This window comes from Phyllobates terribilis, unplaced genomic scaffold (assembly GCF_046119375.1).
Source record: "Phyllobates terribilis strain yellow unplaced genomic scaffold, ASM4611937v1 Scaffold_8__6_contigs__length_399053987, whole genome shotgun sequence".
NCBI lineage: Eukaryota > Metazoa > Chordata > Amphibia > Anura > Dendrobatidae > Phyllobates > Phyllobates terribilis.
In genome coordinates, this window is record NW_027362768.1 from 346,524,471 (window position 1) to 346,542,506 (window position 18,036).

At 48.6% G+C, this 18,036-nt stretch overlaps 9 non-coding genes and 1 pseudogene across 9 annotated transcripts; all 10 read left to right on the forward strand.

Moving 5' to 3' along the window:
• The first annotated feature begins 5,396 nt into the window (after positions 1-5,396).
• Positions 5,397-5,587, forward strand: LOC141158029 (U2 spliceosomal RNA). The gene has a single exon (XR_012248067.1). It is a non-coding gene; the product is annotated as a U2 spliceosomal RNA (small nuclear RNA).
• Positions 5,588-6,702: 1,115 nt separating this feature from the next.
• LOC141160435 (U2 spliceosomal RNA) lies at positions 6,703-6,794 on the forward strand (annotated as a pseudogene).
• A 789-nt stretch (positions 6,795-7,583) lies between these two features.
• LOC141160152 (U2 spliceosomal RNA) lies at positions 7,584-7,765 on the forward strand. The gene has a single exon (XR_012250121.1). It is a non-coding gene; the product is annotated as a U2 spliceosomal RNA (small nuclear RNA).
• A 1,120-nt stretch (positions 7,766-8,885) lies between these two features.
• Positions 8,886-9,076, forward strand: LOC141159660 (U2 spliceosomal RNA). The gene has a single exon (XR_012249663.1). It is a non-coding gene; the product is annotated as a U2 spliceosomal RNA (small nuclear RNA).
• A 1,120-nt stretch (positions 9,077-10,196) lies between these two features.
• LOC141158030 (U2 spliceosomal RNA) lies at positions 10,197-10,387 on the forward strand. The gene has a single exon (XR_012248068.1). It is a non-coding gene; the product is annotated as a U2 spliceosomal RNA (small nuclear RNA).
• Positions 10,388-11,506: 1,119 nt separating this feature from the next.
• Positions 11,507-11,697, forward strand: LOC141158031 (U2 spliceosomal RNA). The gene has a single exon (XR_012248069.1). It is a non-coding gene; the product is annotated as a U2 spliceosomal RNA (small nuclear RNA).
• Positions 11,698-12,812: 1,115 nt separating this feature from the next.
• Positions 12,813-13,003, forward strand: LOC141158032 (U2 spliceosomal RNA). Its single transcript, XR_012248070.1, has one exon. It is a non-coding gene; the product is annotated as a U2 spliceosomal RNA (small nuclear RNA).
• Positions 13,004-14,123: 1,120 nt separating this feature from the next.
• On the forward strand, positions 14,124-14,314 carry LOC141158033 (U2 spliceosomal RNA). The gene has a single exon (XR_012248071.1). It is a non-coding gene; the product is annotated as a U2 spliceosomal RNA (small nuclear RNA).
• Positions 14,315-15,433: 1,119 nt separating this feature from the next.
• Positions 15,434-15,624, forward strand: LOC141158034 (U2 spliceosomal RNA). The gene has a single exon (XR_012248072.1). It is a non-coding gene; the product is annotated as a U2 spliceosomal RNA (small nuclear RNA).
• A 1,116-nt stretch (positions 15,625-16,740) lies between these two features.
• Positions 16,741-16,931, forward strand: LOC141158035 (U2 spliceosomal RNA). Its single transcript, XR_012248073.1, has one exon. It is a non-coding gene; the product is annotated as a U2 spliceosomal RNA (small nuclear RNA).
• The last annotated feature ends 1,105 nt before the right edge of the window (positions 16,932-18,036 follow it).

Sequence of the window (18,036 nt, forward strand, 5' to 3'; positions counted from 1 at the left end):
AGCGCTCAGTGACTGCCCATACCACGGCCAGGAACTCTAGCTTAAATGAGCTGTAATTCTCGGGGTTCCTTTCGGTGGGTCGCAGTTTTCGGCTGGCGTAGGCGATTACTCGTTCCTTCCCCTGCTGGATCTGGGACAGTACGGCTCCTAGCCCGATGTTACTGGCGTCGGTGTAGAGGATAAAGGGCTGGCTATAATCCGGGTACGCCAGGATTTCGTCCCCCGTGAGGGCCATCTTCAGCTGGCGGAAGGACTCTTCTTCCAGCTCCTCCCATTTGAAGGGCGGCTTCTGGTTCTTGGCCTTCCGGGACTGGCCTATCAGGAGGTCCTGCATAGGTGCTGCCTTTTTGGTGAAACCGGGAATAAACCTTCGGTAGTAGCCTACCAACCCGAGGAACTGCCGCACTTCTTTTACGCTGGAGGGGCTTGGCCATTCCTTAATTGCGGTGATCTTATCAGGGTCGGGAGCCACTCCGTCAGCGCTCACTACGTGTCCCAGGTACTGCACCTTTGGTTTCAGGAGGTGACACTTGGAGGGTTTCACCTTTAGGCCGTAACTCGCCAGAGCCTCGAACACTTCCGCCAGGTGTTTCAGGTGGTCCTCATACGTCTTGGAATATACGATGACATCGTCCAGGTACAACAGGACCGTCTCGAAGTTTCTGTGGCCCAGACAACACTCCATTAGGCGTTGGAAGGTTCCTGGTGCGTTGCAGAGTCCGAACGGCATGCAGGTGAACTCGCTAAGTCCCATCGGGGTGGTGAATGCGGTCTTCTCCCGGTCCGCCTCTGCTACAGGAACCTGCCAGTACCCGCCAGTGAGATCCAAGGTAGAGAAGAAGTTAGCAGATCTTAAAGCAGCCAATGACTCCTCTATCCTTGGCAAGGGGTACGCATCCTTGTGTGTGATACGGTTGATTTTCCGGTAATCTACACACATCCTCATGGTGTTGTCTTTTTTTCTGACTAAGACTAGTGGAGCTGCCCAGGGGCTACAGCTATCCCTGATCACCCCAGCCTCCTTCATGTCTCTAAGCATCCCCTTGGCGTGTTGGTAGTGAGCAGGGGGTACGGGTCGATACCTCTCTTTTATAGGAGGATGGTCTCCCGTGGGGATGTGGTGTTCTACCCCCTTGACTCGCCCGAAGTCTAACGGGTGTTTACTGAACACTCTCTCGTACTCTTGAACCACCCGATAGACTCCTTGTTTCTGGTGTGCGGGAGTGGAGTCAGTACCCAGATGTAGTTGCTGACACCAGTCCTCCATGTTTTTCTTAGAGCCGTTACCTTCCTCCGGGTGAGATGGAGGCAAGGGTTCCACAGATTGTATAGAATTTTGGTTAATGGTATATAATTTGGCTAGCGTGGCATACCGGGGCAGGTACACTTCCCTCTCCCCAATATTTATTATGCGAACGGGCACCCTCCCATGGCGTACATCGACCACCCCCCGTGCTGTCAAAATGGTGGGCCTACTGTCCGAGTAAACTGGTTCTACCATTGCCTGGTAATCTCTACCTCTCAGACCAATAGCTGCCCTGCACCAAATCATCATTTCACTTTTTGGGGGCATGGCAATAGGAAAAGGGTCACACATTCTTACGCTACCAATCTCACCGCCGGAGAGTTCCACTTGTTGCCGTCGCATCAGTGCCCGGATCTCTTTCTGGAGCACCCGCTGCTCGCCGGAGCTGGCGTTCTTGGCAACCTGCTGTAAAAGGAAAATCACCTCTGCAAGACAATTTTCAATTACATTAGTTCCCAGAGTTATTTTTGGGTGACTCTCATGTCTGTCAATATCTACAATGATCAGTCCCTGTGCGGCCAGTTCGACTCTACCGAGTTTGATGGTCACCTCTTTAAATCCGATCTGTGGCACGGGCTGGCCATTGCTGGCGATGATACTCAAGTCGTCGTCAGGGTAGCGGGTAATATCCGAGTCATTCCAGTACTGCTTAAAGAGCACGTACGGGATGGTGGTGACCTGTGACCCGGTGTCCAGTAGGGCACTCATGGGAATGCCATCCAGTACCACAGGCAAGACTGGACGTCCTCCCACATATCTGTCGCGCCAGTTCGATGGGCCTGGTGATCTTTTTCCTGGGGGTTGGCCCTCTACCCCAGGTTGTGCCCGTTTAAAGAACAGTACCTTTCCATATGTCCGGGTTGATTGCAGCGGCGGCAGATGGGTCGTCCGTCCTCGCTGTATCGGTCACTGGGTCTTCCTCTGGCCGGTGGGGTCCTCCTTGGTCGACGCCACGGGATGTCCTCCGGTCTGGATGCCAGCTGGATCTTCCCTGGGGTGGAAACCTGTAAAGACTGCACAGTTCGGGTTAGCGCAGCAACGCTCTTAGCTAGCTCTTGGACCTGATGGCGTAGGTCTGGAGCTGGGTCATTGTCCAAAGCCTGCGCATCAGCTCCCACAGGCCCTGCCGACAAGGGCGCCGCCTCCTGGTGGTAAGTGATAGCTGGGCGCCTGTGGGTCACAACGCCACCCGGTGCCGGTTCTCGGAGCACCCGGATGGCTCTGTCCTTGAACTGTGCAAAGTCCAGATGGGGATCCTGTAAGGCCATTGCCCGCAACTGGGTTCGGTGGGCATTGCAATATAAACCCTCTATAAATTGTTCAGTCAACAGCCTGTCCTCGTTTCCCACCCCATCAGGGTCGGTCTGCTTTATGGCCCTCAGGGCCTCTTGTAGGTTTAGTACATAATCCCTTATACTCTCATGCGCTCGCTGCTTGCACCCGTAGAATCTAAGCTTAATCTCGGCTGAGGTGCGGGTATCAAAGGTGTCCTTCAGCCGGGTTAGTATCCCTGCGACAGTCTTCCTCCCAGGTGGCCAGGATTTTACTTCCCTTTTGGCTGCCCCGGTTAGTTGGGCCACCAGGATGCTCACTTTTTGCTCTTCTGTGAGGGGGTACACCTGGAAGAGGCTATCCAGCTTTTCTCTAAAGTCATGCAGGGTATGTGACTCCCCTGAGTACTGGGGTAACCAAGCTGCTCCCGGGATATAGGGCATGGTGAAGGGCATAACTGCAGCAGCGGTGGCGCTGGCGGGGGTTGAGGCAGTGAAGCTCTCCTCCGTATCCGACATCTTCCTCCCCCCTAGTGGACCGTGGCCTACCTTGCGATGATCCTGTTCCGTAGGCCGCGGCTCCGCAGTGGATCGTCAGGGTTGAGGACCTTCCGTCGCGCTCCGGTGACGTCGGCGTCTGCTGGGCTCCTTCCAGGACCTTACGCAACGTCCGGACGTGAGGCGGGGCTTCAGTTCTCGCGCGCTTTTGGAGTCCACGCCCCTCTTCTTCCCGCGCGGCGTCCTCAAGATGGCGTCCAATGGCGGGAAAACTCCACGGATGGCGGGAAGAAGGTCGAAGATGGCGCCGGATGGCGGGAAAACTTCGCGGATGGCGGGAATCTTCACCACTGGTAAGTTTGAACAGTCTTTGCTTTTCAGGCACGCAGTACCCGGTGGTTGCGGGCACGAGATCCTGCCGACTACGCCAAAGTTGACGCGCCCCTGGGCCTGTGTCGCGCTGCGTTGCGCACGCGGGAGCTTACCCGGAGCCGGATCTGTTTAGGGTTGTAGTCTCGTGGCGGTGACCCGGTCCGTGCCCAGGGAGTCAAACTGGACGGCAGTCTGTTAGCGGTAAATGGTTGATGACTACGCCACCCGTTGAATGCAGCTATGGAGCTGCCGCTGCAGGGCAGACCGCTGAGGCCGGTGGAAGGATGGTGCAGCGTGGATGGTATAACCCCCAACGGGAGGGGTATGGCCTCAGGGCAGCCGACGTGGATGATGGGGGTAGCAGGAACCACTCAGAGACGGTGCGGTGTAGTTCAGGGTCTTTACTGGTGACAAAGATAGACCCTCCCGGAGTACTTGCTAGTGATCGGGGCCTGGTCAGTCCTTGAGCAGATGGGATCTCCCCTGGCCAGGCGGAGTTGTAGGCCTTCCCAACTAACTGTACTCTTCTGGTTACCTTGCTAGAGGCGAGAATAAGTAGCCCACGTCCCTGAGTGTACAGTGTGGTGCTCACCCGTATGGCCGGTGACTCGGGGCCTTCTAATGGCTTCCGCTCCACGATGGCGGTGCTGGTCCCACGCGTGTGACCGTGCCTTCGGGCTTCTGGGCCAGAGGACCTGAAGTCCTCTGCCGGACGGTTTCTGCTGCTGGGTAGGAGTTAGTCCCCACAGCCTCGGACTCCGGGTCCGGTAAGAAATCTTCTCAGTCAGGGCGAGCTCTGCAGCTGCCAGCCCCTGACTCGTTGTAACACTGCTCCCCACAGAGCTCCTGATGTTTCCTTGCTATGCTGCTTCTCTTCTCTACTCTTGTTCTGTCTTCTTTCTCACTAACCCTGCCTCAGCCCCGGGTTTATATAGGGGAAGTCCTTCCCCTCCCAAGACTGGGCAGGAGGTGTGGCATGCACAGGATCCCTGACCAAAGGACCTCCCACCTGCTCTCAGACGTAATATCTCTATCACCGTGGCAACCAGACCCCTGGGGTGTCACACTTCCTTTTGGATAAACAGACATATTAGGCAAGCATTTTGGAGCTTTCACCTAAATAACTACAGGTGGTGAGATAAGCTGCACAATATAATTGACCTTTCAGTATATTGTTGCACACACACCATCTATTTAGCAAATGCCCTTGTTATCAACAGCAGCCTTTTAAACTCACCTGAGCTAACAGGTATGTGAGCTGGTTACTCTGCTGCGCTTAAAATTTCTTTTTTGGTTTGCTACAATGCCTTTTCTGAAACGTTGTCTCCCTCTGCTGGAACACTGACTTCTTTCATTTAATGCCTGCAGACTATAAAAGAGAAACCAACCCAAAAAGTTTGGTTGATTAGTCTGTGGCATTCTTTTAAACTGTTGCTTATGGCGGTCTCTGTGAGCTTCTCAGTGACATTCAGCCATCCAGGTATCCCGCCTGCAGTAGACGGAATGTGGCAATGGAACGCTGGCTGCGCGTGTCATATTAGGCTCTGAGCCTTTATATACCTGCGCACAGCAGCAGCCACCTTCAGTCTGCTGCTGGACAGCCAGCAGCAGCAGCAGCAGCAGGAGAGGTAATTAATCAGCAACCCTCCTGCTAAGGGTAGACAGCTGCTCGTTCCACCCCCCCCCCCCGCCTTAATTGGTTCTCCTCCCTTCCAACGGTGTTGAGGCGGGTGGGAACAGCCGGGGGTTGAGGGTACTGTGCTAAAAGAGGTGGAGTTATGCAGATCTAAAACGCGTGGATTGCAGCAGCAGCAAGCCGAAAAGTGCAGGCATGTGAGGGATCTAGAGGTTGACAGCATGTCTTCTTAACGGGAGTCCAGGTGGCCATCTCCACAAATGGACTTTTCAGAATCCTTGGGTGGCACCGTAGTCGGAAACCAATTCTGGTTATCGCTTCTCGGCCTTTTGGCTAAGATCAAGTGTAGTATCTGTTCTTATCAGTTTAATATCTGATACGTCCCCTATCTGGGGACCATATATTAAATGGATTTTTAGAACAGGGAGATGGAAAAAGAGCTTGCTCTGTCCACTCCACGCATTGACCTGGTATTGCAGTATCTCCAGGACCGGTGCACCCCTTCTTTAATGCAGTTTCTAAAATCAGAAAGAATTGAATTCAATGCTTTTTGTTCATTTGGCTTGTTTGTCGGATTTTGGGATGGACTCTTTGGCTTTGCTTTTCTTCTACTCATTGGATTTTTCATGTTAAAAGTTGCAGAAGCCAGATGACAAGCTCATTTTGGTTCAACTTCAGCAACTGTGCATTGCATTGCCATGTAATGTAATGCAATGCTATCTATCTAGCTCTCCCTCTATACTTCCTTTTGGATAAACAGACATATTAGGCAAGCATTTTGGAGCTTTCACCTAAATAACTACAGGTGGTGAGATAAGCTGCACAATATAATTGACCTTTCAGTATATTGTTGCACACACACCATCTATTTAGCAAATGCCCTTGTTATCAACAGCAGCCTTTTAAACTCACCTGAGCTAACAGGTATGTGAGCTGGTTACTCTGCTGCGCTTAAAATTTCTTTTTTGGTTTGCTACAATGCCTTTTCTGAAACGTTGTCTCCCTCTGCTGGAACACTGACTTCTTTCATTTAATGCCTGCAGACTATAAAAGAGAAACCAACCCAAAAAGTTTGGTTGATTAGTCTGTGGCATTCTTTTAAACTGTTGCTTATGGCGGTCTCTGTGAGCTTCTCAGTGACATTCAGCCATCCAGGTATCCCGCCTGCAGTAGACGGAATGTGGCAATGGAACGCTGGCTGCGCGTGTCATAATAGGCTCTGAGCCTTTATATACCTGCGCACAGCAGCAGCCACCTTCAGTCTACTGCTGGACAGCCAGCAGCAGCAGCAGCAGGAGAGGTAATTAATCAGCAACCCTCCTGCTAAGGGTAGACAGCTGCTCGTTCCACCCCCCCCCCGCCTTAATTGGTTCTCCTCCCTTCCAACGGTGTTGAGGCGGGTGGGAACAGCCGGGGGTTGAGGGTACTGTGCTAAAAGAGGTGGAGTTATGCAGATCTAAAACGCGTGGATTGCAGCAGCAGCAAGCCGAAAAGTGCAGGCATGTGAGGGATCTAGAGGTTGACAGCATGTCTTCTTAACGGGAGTCCAGGTGGCCATCTCCACAAATGGACTTTTCAGAATCCTTGGGTGGCACCGTAGTCGGAAACCAATTCTGGTTATCGCTTCTCGGCCTTTTGGCTAAGATCAAGTGTAGTATCTTTCGAAAAGGCGGTTTTGGATGTTGGCCGCCCTAGTAGATTGATACATTATGCACACTGGGGTTTAGGCGCTTGTTAGTACGCCAGGTGGCTAATATAGTCATCTGGTGGAAAGCATGGCCCCCCAGGATCGACGCCATTGGGCCGGGGAAGATCGAAAGCCCGAAGTGTGAAGTGCCCCCGGAGTGGTGACCCTGGGGTGCCTTAACTCACTGGGATTGGGAACCCCACTTGAGTTTATGGCACATTTGCACAAGCACTTCAAATTTTCTTTCTTCGCACACACCCTTATTCCGGGCCTTCTGGCCTTAGGATGGGGAATTTTTCAATTCCCGGTCGAAGGTCCGGGCAGTATTATACTGTGAAACCTTCACTATTTATTTAATTTCTTTGTCACTGTGTGTCCACTTATTCACGTGTGTCACGTCCTACTAGGATTTTGTCGGGATGCGGTTCCCTTACGGGTTCCTCTCTTGGCAGGTCTAGGGGGGGAGTGTGTGGCCATCAGGTTCCGCTCCCCCCTGAACCCCCCTGGCTCTCCTCTTTTGGGAGGAGAGCGTTGTTGGCTCCCCTCTTCCGGGAGGGGAGCACAGTCTTTGGCTCCCAGTGCCTTGCTCGGGTGAGAACTCGGGCAGGTGCTGGGGGTAAGATTGGGTCGCCTCTGGCTTCGGCTGGAGGTGGCTTTTTGTCCCTGTTCCTCGCTGTGGCCTTTTGGCTCGGAGGGACGGGGAATGGTTTGGGGGACCCTTCTCCTTTTGGAGAGGGTTTCAAGAAGACCAGCATCCTAGTGCACTTTTTTTGTGGCACTTGTCACTTTTTTAAGCGCACTCGGGTTTTGTACACGAATTCGGGCTTTCGAAAAAAGAAAAATCTGTTCTTATCAGTTTAATATCTGATACGTCCCCTATCTGGGGACCATATATTAAATGGATTTTTAGAACAGGGAGATGGAAAAAGAGCTTGCTCTGTCCACTCCACGCATTGACCTGGTATTGCAGTATCTCCAGGACCGGTGCACCCCTTCTTTAATGCAGTTTCTAAAATCAGAAAGAATTGAATTCAATGCTTTTTGTTCATTTGGCTTGTTTGTCGGATTTTGGGATGGACTCTTTGGCTTTGCTTTTCTTCTCCTCATTGGATTTTTCATGTTAAAAGTTGCAGAAGCCAGATGACAAGCTCATTTTGGTTCAACTTCAGCAACTGTGCATTGCATTGCCATGTAATGTAATGCAATGCTATCTATCTAGCTCTCCCTCTATACTTCCTTTTGGATAAACAGACATATTAGGCAAGCATTTTGGAGATTTCACCTAAATAACTACAGGTGGTGAGATAAGCTGCACAATATAATTGACCTTTCAGTATATTGTTGCACACACACCATCTATTTAGCAAATGCCCTTGTTATCAACAGCAGCCTTTTAAACTCACCTGAGCTAACAGGTATGTGAGCTGGTTACTCTGCTGCGCTTAAAATTTCTTTTTTGGTTTGCTACAATGCCTTTTCTGAAACGTTGTCTCCCTCTGCTGGAACACTGACTTCTTTCATTTAATGCCTGCAGACTATAAAAGAGAAACCAACCCAAAAAGTTTGGTTGATTAGTCTGTGGCATTCTTTTAAACTGTTGCTTATGGCGGTCTCTGTGAGCTTCTCAGTGACATTCAGCCATCCAGGTATCCCGCCTGCAGTAGACGGAATGTGGCAATGGAACGCTGGCTGCGCATGTCATAATAGGCTCTGAGCCTTTATATACCTGCGCACAGCAGCAGCCACCTTCAGTCTGCTGCTGGACAGCCAGCAGCAGCAGCAGCAGGAGAGGTAATTAATCAGCAACCCTCCTGCTAAGGGTAGACAGCTGCTCGTTCCACCCCACCCCCCCCCCGCCTTAATTGGTTCTCCTCCCTTCCAACGGTGTTGAGGCGGGTGGGAACAGCCGGGGGTTGAGGGTACTGTGCTAAAAGAGGTGGAGTTATGCAGATCTAAAACGCGTGGATTGCAGCAGCAGCAAGCCGAAAAGTGCAGGCATGTGAGGGATCTAGAGGTTGACAGCATGTCTTCTTAACGGGAGTCCAGGTGGCCATCTCCACAAATGGACTTTTCAGAATCCTTGGGTGGCACCGTAGTCGGAAACCAATTCTGGTTATCGCTTCTCGGCCTTTTGGCTAAGATCAAGTGTAGTATCTGTTCTTATCAGTTTAATATCTGATACGTCCCCTATCTGGGGACCATATATTAAATGGATTTTTAGAACAGGGAGATGGAAAAAGAGCTTGCTCTGTCCACTCCACGCATTGACCTGGTATTGCAGCATCTCCAGGACCGGTGCACCCCTTCTTTAATGCAGTTTCTAAAATCAGAAAGAATTGAATTCAATGCTTTTTGTTCATTTGGCTTGTTTGTTGGATTTTGGGATGGACTCTTTGGCTTTGCTTTTCTTCTACTCATTGGATTTTTCATGTTAAAAGTTGCAGAAGCCAGATGACAAGCTCATTTTGGTTCAACTTCAGCAACTGTGCATTGCATTGCCATGTAATGTAATGCAATGCTATCTATCTAGCTCTCCCTCTATACTTCCTTTTGGATAAACAGACATATTAGGCAAGCATTTTGGAGCTTTCACCTAAATAACTACAGGTGGAGAGATAAGCTGCACAATATAATTGACCTTTCAGTATATTGTTGCACACACACCATCTATTTAGCAAATGCCCTTGTTATCAACAGCAGCCTTTTAAACTCACCTGAGCTAACAGGTATGTGAGCTGGTTACTCTGCTGCGCTTAAAATTTCTTTTTTGGTTTGCTACAATGCCTTTTCTGAAACGTTGTCTCCCTCTGCTGGAACACTGACTTCTTTCATTTAATGCCTGCAGACTATAAAAGAGAAACCAACCCAAAAAGTTTGGTTGATTAGTCTGTGGCATTCTTTTAAACTGTTGCTTATGGCGGTCTCTGTGAGCTTCTCAGTGACATTCAGCCATCCAGGTATCCCGCCTGCAGTAGACGGAATGTGGCAATGGAACGCTGGCTGCGCGTGTCATAATAGGCTCTGAGCCTTTATATACCTGCGTACAGCAGCAGCCACCTTCAGTCTGCTGCTGGACAGCCAGCAGCAGCAGCAGCAGCAGGAGAGGTAATTAATCAGCAACCCTCCTGCTAAGGGTAGACAGCTGCTCGTTCCACCCCCCCCCCCCGCCTTAATTGGTTCTCCTCCCTTCCAACGGTGTTGAGGCGGGTGGGAACAGCCGGGGGTTGAGGGTACTGTGCTAAAAGAGGTGGAGTTATGCAGATCTAAAACGCGTGGATTGCAGCAGCAGCAAGCCGAAAAGTGCAGGCATGTGAGGGATCTAGAGGTTGACAGCATGTCTTCTTAACGGGAGTCCAGGTGGCCATCTCCACAAATGGACTTTTCAGAATCCTTGGGTGGCACCGTAGTCGGAAACCAATTCTGGTTATCGCTTCTCGGCCTTTTGGCTAAGATCAAGTGTAGTATCTGTTCTTATCAGTTTAATATCTGATACGTCCCCTATCTGGGGACCATATATTAAATGGATTTTTAGAACAGGGAGATGGAAAAAGAGCTTGCTCTGTCCACTCCACGCATTGACCTGGTATTGCAGTATCTCCAGGACCGGTGCACCCCTTCTTTAATGCAGTTTCTAAAATCAGAAAGAATTGAATTCAATGCTTTTTGTTCATTTGGCTTGTTTGTCGGATTTTGGGATGGACTCTTTGGCTTTGCTTTTCTTCTCCTCATTGGATTTTTCATGTTAAAAGTTGCAGAAGCCAGATGACAAGCTCATTTTGGTTCAACTTCAGCAACTGTGCATTGCATTGCCATGTAATGTAATGCAATGCTATCTATCTAGCTCTCCCTCTATACTTCCTTTTGGATAAACAGACATATTAGGCAAGCATTTTGGAGCTTTCACCTAAATAACTACAGGTGGTGAGATAAGCTGCACAATATAATTGACCTTTCAGTATATTGTTGCACACACACCATCTATTTAGCAAATGCCCTTGTTATCAACAGCAGCCTTTTAAACTCACCTGAGCTAACAGGTATGTGAGCTGGTTACTCTGCTGCGCTTAAAATTTCTTTTTTGGTTTGCTACAATGCCTTTTCTGAAACGTTGTCTCCCTCTGCTGCAACACTGACTTCTTTCATTTAATGCCTGCAGACTATAAAAGAGAAACCAACCCAAAAAGTTTGGTTGATTAGTCTGTGGCATTCTTTTAAACTGTTGCTTATGGCGGTCTCTGTGAGCTTCTCAGTGACATTCAGCCATCCAGGTATCCCGCCTGCAGTAGACGGAATGTGGCAATGGAACGCTGGCTGCGCGTGTCATAATAGGCTCTGAGCCTTTATATACCTGCGCACAGCAGCAGCCACCTTCAGTCTGCTGCTGGACAGCCAGCAGCAGCAGCAGCAGCAGGAGAGGTAATTAAACAGCAACCCTCCTGCTAAGGGTAGACAGCTGCTCGTTCCACCCCCCCCCCAGCCTTAATTGGTTCTCCTCCCTTCCAACGGTGTTGAGGCGGGTGGGAACAGCCGGGGGTTGAGGGTACTGTGCTAAAAGAGGTGGAGTTATGCAGATCTAAAACGCGTGGATTGCAGCAGCAGCAAGCCGAAAAGTGCAGGCATGTGAGGGATCTAGAGGTTGACAGCATGTCTTCTTAACGGGAGTCCAGGTGGCCATCTCCACAAATGGACTTTTCAGAATCCTTGGGTGGCACCGTAGTCGGAAACCAATTCTGGTTATCGCTTCTCGGCCTTTTGGCTAAGATCAAGTGTAGTATCTGTTCTTATCAGTTTAATATCTGATACGTCCCCTATCTGGGGACCATATATTAAATGGATTTTTAGAACAGGGAGATGGAAAAAGAGCTTGCTCTGTCCACTCCACGCATTGACCTGGTATTGCAGTATCTCCAGGACCGGTGCACCCCTTCTTTAATGCAGTTTCTAAAATCAGAAAGAATTGAATTCAATGCTTTTTGTTCATTTGGCTTGTTTGTCGGATTTTTGGATGGACTCTTTGGCTTTGCTTTTCTTCTCCTCATTGGATTTTTCATGTTAAAAGTTGCAGAAGCCAGATGACAAGCTCATTTTGGTTCAACTTCAGCAACTGTGCATTGCATTGCCATGTAATGTAATGCAATGCTATCTATCTAGCTCTCCCTCTATACTTCCTTTTGGATAAACAGACATATTAGGCAAGCATTTTGGAGCTTTCACCTAAATAACTACAGGTGGTGAGATAAGCTGCACAATATAATTGACCTTTCAGTATATTGTTGCACACACACCATCTATTTAGCAAATGCCCTTGTTATCAACAGCAGCCTTTTAAACTCACCTGAGCTAACAGGTATGTGAGCTGGTTACTCTGCTGCGCTTAAAATTTCTTTTTTGGTTTGCTACAATGCCTTTTCTGAAACGTTGTCTCCCTCTGCTGGAACACTGACTTCTTTCATTTAATGCCTGCAGACTATAAAAGAGAAACCAACCCAAAAAGTTTGGTTGATTAGTCTGTGGCATTCTTTTAAACTGTTGCTTATGGCGGTCTCTGTGAGCTTCTCAGTGACATTCAGCCATCCAGGTATCCCGCCTGCAGTAGACGGAATGTGGCAATGGAACGCTGGCTGCGCGTGTCATAATAGGCTCTGAGCCTTTATATACCTGCGCACAGCAGCAGCCACCTTCAGTCTGCTGCTGGACAGCCAGCAGCAGCAGCAGCAGGAGAGGTAATTAATCAGCAACCCTCCTGCTAAGGGTAGACAGCTGCTCGTTCCACCCCCCCCCCGCCTTAATTGGTTCTCCTCCCTTCCAACGGTGTTGAGGCGGGTGGGAACAGCCGGGGGTTGAGGGTACTGTGCTAAAAGAGGTGGAGTTATGCAGATCTAAAACGCGTGGATTGCAGCAGCAGCAAGCCGAAAAGTGCAGGCATGTGAGGGATCTAGAGGTTGACAGCATGTCTTCTTAACGGGAGTCCAGGTGGCCATCTCCACAAATGGACTTTTCAGAATCCTTGGGTGGCACCGTAGTCGGAAACCAATTCTGGTTATCGCTTCTCGGCCTTTTGGCTAAGATCAAGTGTAGTATCTGTTCTTATCAGTTTAATATCTGATACGTCCCCTATCTGGGGACCATATATTAAATGGATTTTTAGAACAGGGAGATGGAAAAAGAGCTTGCTCTGTCCACTCCACGCATTGACCTGGTATTGCAGTATCTCCAGGACCGGTGCACCCCTTCTTTAATGCAGTTTCTAAAATCAGAAAGAATTGAATTCAATGCTTTTTGTTCATTTGGCTTGTTTGTCGGATTTTGGGATGGACTCTTTGGCTTTGCTTTTCTTCTCCTCATTGGATTTTTCATGTTAAAAGTTGCAGAAGCCAGATGACAAGCTCATTTTGGTTCAACTTCAGCAACTGTGCATTGCATTGCCATGTAATGTAATGCAATGCTATCTATCTAGCTCTCCCTCTATACTTCCTTTTGGATAAACAGACATATTAGGCAAGCATTTTGGAGCTTTCACCTAAATAACTACAGGTGGTGAGATAAGCTGCACAATATAATTGACCTTTCAGTATATTGTTGCACACACACCATCTATTTAGCAAATGCCCTTGTTATCAACAGCAGCCTTTTAAACTCACCTGAGCTAACAGGTATGTGAGCTGGTTACTCTGCTGCGCTTAAAATTTCTTTTTTGGTTTGCTACAATGCCTTTTCTGAAACGTTGTCTCCCTCTGCTGGAACACTGACTTCTTTCATTTAATGCCTGCAGACTATAAAAGAGAAACCAACCCAAAAAGTTTGGTTGATTAGTCTGTGGCATTCTTTTAAACTGTTGCTTATGGCGGTCTCTGTGAGCTTCTCAGTGACATTCAGCCATCCAGGTATCCCGCCTGCAGTAGACGGAATGTGGCAATGGAACGCTGGCTGCGCGTGTCATAATAGGCTCTGAGCCTTTATATACCTGCGCACAGCAGCAGCCACCTTCAGTCTGCTGCTGGACAGCCAGCAGCAGCAGCAGCAGCAGGAGAGGTAATTAAACAGCAACCCTCCTGCTAAGGGTAGACAGCTGCTCGTTCCACCCCCCCCCCCAGCCTTAATTGGTTCTCCTCCCTTCCAACGGTGTTGAGGCGGGTGGGAACAGCCGGGGGTTGAGGGTACTGTGCTAAAAGAGGTGGAGTTATGCAGATCTAAAACGCGTGGATTGCAGCAGCAGCAAGCCGAAAAGTGCAGGCATGTGAGGGATCTAGAGGTTGACAGCATGTCTTCTTAACGGGAGTCCAGGTGGCCATCTCCACAAATGGACTTTTCAGAATCCTTGGGTGGCACCGTAGTCGGAAACCAATTCTGGTTATCGCTTCTCGGCCTTTTGGCTAAGATCAAGTGTAGTATCTGTTCTTATCAGTTTAATATCTGATACGTCCCCTATCTGGGGACCATATATTAAATGGATTTTTAGAACAGGGAGATGGAAAAAGAGCTTGCTCTGTCCACTCCACGCATTGACCTGGTATTGCAGTATCTCCAGGACCGGTGCACCCCTTCTTTAATGCAGTTTCTAAAATCAGAAAGAATTGAATTCAATGCTTTTTGTTCATTTGGCTTGTTTGTCGGATTTTGGGATGGACTCTTTGGCTTTGCTTTTCTTCTCCTCATTGGATTTTTCATGTTAAAAGTTGCAGAAGCCAGATGACAAGCTCATTTTGGTTCAACTTCAGCAACTGTGCATTGCATTGCCATGTAATGTAATGCAATGCTATCTATCTAGCTCTCCCTCTATACTTCCTTTTGGATAAACAGACATATTAGGCAAGCATTTTGGAGCTTTCACCTAAATAACTACAGGTGGTGAGATAAGCTGCACAATATAATTGACCTTTCAGTATATTGTTGCACACACACCATCTATTTAGCAAATGCCCTTGTTATCAACAGCAGCCTTTTAAACTCACCTGAGCTAACAGGTATGTGAGCTGGTTACTCTGCTGCGCTTAAAATTTCTTTTTTGGTTTGCTACAATGCCTTTTCTGAAACGTTGTCTCCCTCTGCTGGAACACTGACTTCTTTCATTTAATGCCTGCAGACTATAAAAGAGAAACCAACCCAAAAAGTTTGGTTGATTAGTCTGTGGCATTCTTTTAAACTGTTGCTTATGGCGGTCTCTGTGAGCTTCTCAGTGACATTCAGCCATCCAGGTATCCCGCCTGCAGTAGACGGAATGTGGCAATGGAACGCTGGCTGCGCGTGTCATAATAGGCTCTGAGCCTTTATATACCTGCGCACAGCAGCAGCCACCTTCAGTCTGCTGCTGGACAGCCAGCAGCAGCAGCAGCAGCAGGAGAGGTAATTAATCAGCAACCCTCCTGCTAAGGGTAGACAGCTGCTCGTTCCACCCCCCCCCCCGCCTTAATTGGTTCTCCTCCCTTCCAACGGTGTTGAGGCGGGTGGGAACAGCCGGGGGTTGAGGGTACTGTGCTAAAATAGGTGGAGTTATGCAGATCTAAAACGCGTGGATTGCAGCAGCAGCAAGCCGAAAAGTGCAGGCATGTGAGGGATCTAGAGGTTGACAGCATGTCTTCTTAACGGGAGTCCAGGTGGCCATCTCCACAAATGGACTTTTCAGAATCCTTGGGTGGCACCGTAGTCGGAAACCAATTCTGGTTATCGCTTCTCGGCCTTTTGGCTAAGATCAAGTGTAGTATCTGTTCTTATCAGTTTAATATCTGATACGTCCCCTATCTGGGGACCATATATTAAATGGATTTTTAGAACAGGGAGATGGAAAAAGAGCTTGCTCTGTCCACTCCACGCATTGACCTGGTATTGCAGTATCTCCAGGACCGGTGCACCCCTTCTTTAATGCAGTTTCTAAAATCAGAAAGAATTGAATTCAATGCTTTTTGTTCATTTGGCTTGTTTGTCGGATTTTGGGATGGACTCTTTGGCTTTGCTTTTCTTCTCCTCATTGGATTTTTCATGTTAAAAGTTGCAGAAGCCAGATGACAAGCTCATTTTGGTTCAACTTCAGCAACTGTGCATTGCATTGCCATGTAATGTAATGCAATGCTATCTATCTAGCTCTCCCTCTATACTTCCTTTTGGATAAACAGACATATTAGGCAAGCATTTTGGAGCTTTCACCTAAATAACTACAGGTGGTGAGATAAGCTGCACAATATAATTGACCTTTCAGTATATTGTTGCACACACACCATCTATTTAGCAAATGCCCTTGTTATCAACAGCAGCCTTTTAAACTCACCTGAGCTAACAGGTATGTGAGCTGGTTACTCTGCTGCGCTTAAAATTTCTTTTTTGGTTTGCTACAATGCCTTTTCTGAAACGTTGTCTCCCTCTGCTGGAACACTGACTTCTTTCATTTAATGCCTGCAGACTATAAAAGAGAAACCAACCCAAAAAGTTTGGTTGATTAGTCTGTGGCATTCTTTTAAACTGTTGCTTATGGCGGTCTCTGTGAGCTTCTCAGTGACATTCAGCCATCCAGGTATCCCGCCTGCAGTAGACGGAATGTGGCAATGGAACGCTGGCTGCGCGTGTCATAATAGGCTCTGAGCCTTTATATACCTGCGCACAGCAGCAGCCACCTTCAGTCTGCTGCTGGACAGCCAGCAGCAGCAGCAGCAGGAGAGGTAATTAATCAGCAACCCTCCTGCTAAGGGTAGACAGCTGCTCGTTCCACCCCCCCCCCCGCCTTAATTGGTTCTCCTCCCTTCCAACGGTGTTGAGGCGGGTGGGAACAGCCGGGGGTTGAGGGTACTGTGCTAAAAGAGGTGGAGTTATGCAGATCTAAAACGCGTGGATTGCAGCAGCAGCAAGCCGAAAAGTGCAGGCATGTGAGGGATCTAGAGGTTGACAGCATGTCTTCTTAACGGGAGTCCAGGTGGCCATCTCCACAAATGGACTTTTCAGAATCCTTGGGTGGCACCGTAGTCGGAAACCAATTCTGGTTATCGCTTCTCGGCCTTTTGGCTAAGATCAAGTGTAGTATCTGTTCTTATCAGTTTAATATCTGATACGTCCCCTATCTGGGGACCATATATTAAATGGATTTTTAGAACAGGGAGATGGAAAAAGAGCTTGCTCTGTCCACTCCACGCATTGACCTGGTATTGCAGTATCTCCAGGACCGGTGCACCCCTTCTTTAATGCAGTTTCTAAAATCAGAAAGAATTGAATTCAATGCTTTTTGTTCATTTGGCTTGTTTGTCGGATTTTGGGATGGACTCTTTGGCTTTGCTTTTCTTCTCCTCATTGGATTTTTCATGTTAAAAGTTGCAGAAGCCAGATGACAAGCTCATTTTGGTTCAACTTCAGCAACTGTGCATTGCATTGCCATGTAATGTAATGCAATGCTATCTATCTAGCTCTCCCTCTATACTTCCTTTTGGATAAACAGACATATTAGGCAAGCATTTTGGAGCTTTCACCTAAATAACTACAGGTGGTGAGATAAGCTGCACAATATAATTGACCTTTCAGTATATTGTTGCACACACACCATCTATTTAGCAAATGCCCTTGTTATCAACAGCAGCCTTTTAAACTCACCTGAGCTAACAGGTATGTGAGCTGGTTACTCTGCTGCGCTTAAAATTTCTTTTTTGGTTTGCTACAATGCCTTTTCTGAAACGTTGTCTCCCTCTGCTGGAACACTGACTTCTTTCATTTAATGCCTGCAGACTATAAAAGAGAAACCAACCCAAAAAGTTTGGTTGATTAGTCTGTGGCATTCTTTTAAACTGTTGCTTATGGCGGTCTCTGTGAGCTTCTCAGTGACATTCAGCCATCCAGGTATCCCGCCTGCAGTAGACGGAATGTGGCAATGGAACGCTGGCTGCGCGTGTCATAATAGGCTCTGAGCCTTTATATACCTGCGCACAGCAGCAGCCACCTTCAGTCTGCTGCTGGACAGCCAGCAGCAGCAGCAGCAGCAGGAGAGGTAATTAATCAGCAACCCTCCTGCTAAGGGTAGACAGCTGCTCGTTCCACCCCCCCCCCCCGCCTTAATTGGTTCTCCTCCCTTCCAACGGTGTTGAGGCGGGTGGGAACAGCCGGGGGTTGAGGGTACTGTGCTAAAAGAGGTGGAGTTATGCAGATCTAAAACGCGTGGATTGCAGCAGCAGCAAGCCGAAAAGTGCAGGCATGTGAGGGATCTAGAGGTTGACAGCATGTCTTCTTAACGGGAGTCCAGGTGGCCATCTCCACAAATGGACTTTTCAGAATCCTTGGGTGGCACCGTAGTCGG